Below are 4,834 nucleotides of genomic sequence, written 5' to 3' on the forward strand. Positions count from 1 at the left end.
TGACAGCTGTCATCGACAACAACGCATCGCTAACCTCACTGCTGCCATCTTGACGGGCCTAAACCTCACTAGTGCCAACTTAACCTAACTAGCATGAGGTAAACAAAGCCACGTGTTTTTTGAGAGCCACGTGCTTTTTGACAGACAACAACGCATCGCTAACCTCACTGCTGCCATCTTGACGGGCCTAAACCTCAGTAGTGCCAACTTAACCTCACTAGCGCGAGGTAAACAAAGCCACGTGCTTTTTGACAGCCACGTGCTTTTTGACAGATTTGTAAACAAAGCCACGTGCTTTTTGACAGCTGTCATCGACAACAACGCATCGCAAACCTCAGTACTACCATCTTGACAAGCCTAAACCTCAGTAGTGCCAACTTAACCTAACTAGCATGAGGTAAACAAAGCCACGTGTTTTTTGACAGCCACGTGCTTTTTGACAGATTTGTAAACAAAGCCACGTGCTTTTTGACAGACAACAACGCATCGCTAACCTCAGTACTGCCATCTTGACGGGCCTAAACCTCAGTAGTACCAACATAACCTAACTAGCGCGAGATAAACAAAGCCACGTGCTTTTTGACAGCCACGTGCTTTTTTGACAGCTGTCATCCGCCATCTTTAAACTACAGAGCACCGTGCTGCCCTCTTTCGTTACCTGTCATCGGCAGTGCTGCCATCTTGACGGACCTAAACCTTAGTGCTACCAACTTAACCTCACTAGCTCGAGATAAACAAATCCACGTGCTTTTTGACAGCCACGTGCTTTTTTGATAGCTGTCATCCGCCATCTTTAATCTATAGAGCACAGTGCTGCCCTCTTTAGCTACTTACCTTTGAAATGTGGTGGCGGATAATTTGAAAAATGCTTTTCGACAAGCAGCCATCTTTAATCCAGAGAGAACAGTGCTACCCTCTATGTGGTGGCGGCAAATTGAAAAATTCCACGTGCTCTTGTTTGAAAACAAACTCACGTGCTTTTTTGACAGCTGTCATCTGCCATCTTTGAGCACAGTGCTGCCCTCTTTAGTTTGAAATGTGGTAGCGGTAAATTCCACGTGCTCTTGTTTGGAAACAAAGCCATGTGCTTTTATGACAGCTGTCATCCGCCATCTTTAATCAACAGAGCACCGTGCTGCTATCATGCGGGCAATTTCATCACCTATCACCCGCCATCTTTAATCTACAGAACACCGTGCTGTCCTCTTTATGGCTACTACCTTAAGCATGTAGTAGCGGGCAATTTGAAAAGTTCTGTTAGCTATCATCCACCATCTTTAATCAAGAGAGCACCGTGCTGCCATCTTTAGTTGAAATGTGGTGGCGGCAAATTCCACGTGCTCTTGTTTGGAAACAAAGCCATGTGCTTTTTTGACAGCTGTCATCCGCCATCTTTAATCAACAGAGCACCGTGCTGCTATCATGCGGGCAATTTCATCACCTATCACCCGCCATCTTTAATCTACAGAACACCGTGTTGCCCTCTTTATGGCTACTACCTTAAGCATGTAGTAGCGGGCAATTTGAAAAGTTCTGTTAGCTATCATCCACCATCTTTAATCAAGAGAGAACCGTGCTGCCATCTTTAGCTAGATACCTTTGAAATGTGGAGGCGGCATTGAAAAATTCCACGTGTTCTTGTTTGGAAACAACTCACGTGCTTTCTTGACAGCTACCATCCGCCATCTTTAATCAACAGAGCATAGTGCTGCCCTCTTTAGTTTGAAATGTGGTGGCGGCAAATTCCACATGCTCTTGTTTGGTAAACATAGCCACGTGCTTTTTTGACAGTTATCATCCGCCATCTTTAATCCAGAGAGCACCGTGCTGCCCTCTTTATCGCAGTAGATGTAAATTCGTCACCTGTCATACGCAGTGCTGCTATCTTTAGCTAGATACCTTTGAAATGTGGTGGTGGATAATTTAAAAACAAAAATTCTACAGCAGTCCTCTCTCGACGCTAATTGCATAAGATGGCGGCTATACATGACTCCTTAAGGGTGCTTACGCAAGATGGCTGCTATACACAGGTTCTTATGAGACGCCCTTGGGATGCTTGCGCAAGATGGTGGTTATACAAGGCTCCTTATGAGACGCCCTAGTGATGCTTGCGCAAGATGGCGGTTGCTCTTATGAGGCGGCTTAAGGGTCCTTGCACAAGATGACTAGAGACGCCCTAAGGATGCTTGCGCAAAATTGCGGACGCAAGATGGCGGCTATACACGACTCCTTATGAGACGCCTTAAGGGTGCTTGCGCAAGATGGCTGCGGCTCTTAGCTTAGAGGCTAACGTGTCATGCTAGTTCGATTCATTAAATTTGTGGCTTAAATGCAAAATGTTAAATATCTCGAAAACGGTGCATCGTAGAGCAAAACGGACAAAATTTTTCCGCCCAATACCTCGGTTCGCAGTACGAGGAACATGATAGCATAAGTCTAATGATGAGATCGACGGTTCGGTTCCTACTTAGGCCCTATGGCATTCACTCTGTTTTAGCTTGTATTGAAGCAAGTCTTCGTAACATGATCAGGTCTAGCTATGGTAGAGAGTATAACGTGCCGTGCAGGTTCGATTCATTAAATTTAGGGCTTAAATGCAAAATGTTAAATATCTCGAAAACGGATAAAATTTTTCTACCTGATACTTAGGTTTGCAGTATCAGGAGCATAAGAAAAACATAGTCTAATGATGAGATCGACGGTTCGATCCCTACTTAGGCCCTTTGGCATTGGCAGCTATCTAATTCTACAAGATGGCGGCTATACATAGCTTCTTATGAGACAGCTTAAGAGCGCTTGCACAAGATGGCTGCTGCTCTTATGAGACGCCCTAGGGGTGTTTGCGCAAGGTGGCAGTGACAAGACGGTGACTATACACAGCTGCTTATGATACGGCCTAGAGGTGCTCACACAAGATGGTGGCTGCTCTGATGAAGAAAGTTAGCTTTGCATCGTGCAGGTATCTTTACAGAGCACTAAACCTCATACCTTGAAATGTGGTGGCAGGTAATTTGAAAAATTCGACGTGCTTTTTCATAAGCTGTTAAGGCCTCCTCTTATGTCAAGGCATAGCTCTATCGAACGAGTTTAAACCTGCATCGGGATAGCTAGAGTAAGCACGTGCTGCAGTGATGACGTCATTATGCATGTTTAGACTTGCAAATCACAGAAGAAACGTAACAAGGCTGGAATCGAAAACTGCACTCTATGCTGTTAACTTTATCATGTGATCGAAACATTGATTGAAGTATTTAGAACACGCAATAAGTAGAACCAAACACTGTACTCGATACAACATGTGTTTAGAAAATGTCAGGGGATATCTTTGTTCTAAGAAGATTAGTTTACCGCACATTCCTTGGCTAAAGGGCTAATGGGCTAAAGGGCTAATGGGCTAAAGGGCTAATGGGCTAAAGGGCTAAAGGGCTAATGGGCTAAAGGGCTAAAGGTGCAACAACCTCATCGATCGCTATCAGCAAGAACGCTTGTACTTTGTAGAAAATTAATCTTTATTGGTAAATGGTTTTATGTTCTGAACAAGGAATGGAACCTAGGGGTTACGTCTTACCTAATAAAATCCCCGAGGTGCGATGAGTTACGTTTTTCGAACTAGTGTTTGGAACACTGAACTTTTCAAGATGGCAAGAGTGAGGTTAGCAATGTTCTGTTGTTGGATTTTAAATTCCGCGCTACAACATGCATAAGGTGGTAGCCCTTGAGGTTTACCGCCGTAAAGATGGCAAGAGTGAGGTTAGCAATGTTCCGTTGTTGGATTTTAAATTCCGCGCTATAACATGCATAAGGTGGCAGCCTTAAGGTTTACCGCCGTCAAGATGGCAGCAGTGAGGTTAGCGACGCTCTATTGTCCTTCAAAGTGAGGTTAGGGTTCGTCAAGAAGACAGCTGTCAAAAAAGCACGTGGCTATGTTTACCAAACAAGAGCACGTGGTCGTGACGTCACGGTCACGTAATCAATCCTTAGCTCGACGTCGTTAAGAGCAGTATTAGGGTTAGCTATGCTTAAAAGTCTTGGGAACAGAGCAGCAGTATGAATTGCTATGTTTCAAAGCGTGTACACATGACCTATCGATTTTACATGCATCGACCATCGAACTAAACTTCATCCGCTAGATCGTGCTGCTATCTTATTATAACCTATACCCATAAAATTAAAGTACAATGAATAGCCATGTTTCAAAGCGTGTACACATCACCTATCGATTTTGCACACATCGACTCTCGTACTAAACTTCTTCCGCTAGATTGTGCTGCTATCTTAGCATAACCTATACGCGTGACCTTAAGGTACAAAGAATAGCCATGTTTCAAAGCGTGTACACATTACCTATCGACTTTGCATGCAACAAATATCGTACTAAACTTCTTCCGCTAGGTTGTGCTGCTATCTTAGCATAACTTATACACATGAACTTAAAGTACAAAGAATAGCCATGTTTCAAAGCGTGTACACATTACTTATTGATTTTGCATGCATCAAATATCGTACTAAATTTCTTCCGCTAGATTGTGCTGCTATCTTAGCATAACCTATACCCATGAACTTAAAGTATAATGAATAGTCATGTTTCAAAGCGTGTACACATCAACTATCGAATTTGCATGTATCGACTCTCGTACTAAACTTCTGCAGGTAGATTGTGCTGCTATCTCAGCATAACTAAGACGCATGAACTTAAAGAACAAAGAAGAGCTATGTCTCAAAACGTGTACACATTACCTATCGATTTTGCAAGCATCGACTCTCGTACTAAACTTCTTCCGCTAGATTGTGCTGCTATCTTAGCGTAACCTATACGCATGACCTTAAGGTACAA

This window comes from Anabrus simplex, chromosome 8 (assembly GCF_040414725.1).
Source record: "Anabrus simplex isolate iqAnaSimp1 chromosome 8, ASM4041472v1, whole genome shotgun sequence".
In the NCBI taxonomy this organism is placed as follows: Eukaryota; Metazoa; Arthropoda; class Insecta; order Orthoptera; family Tettigoniidae; genus Anabrus; species Anabrus simplex.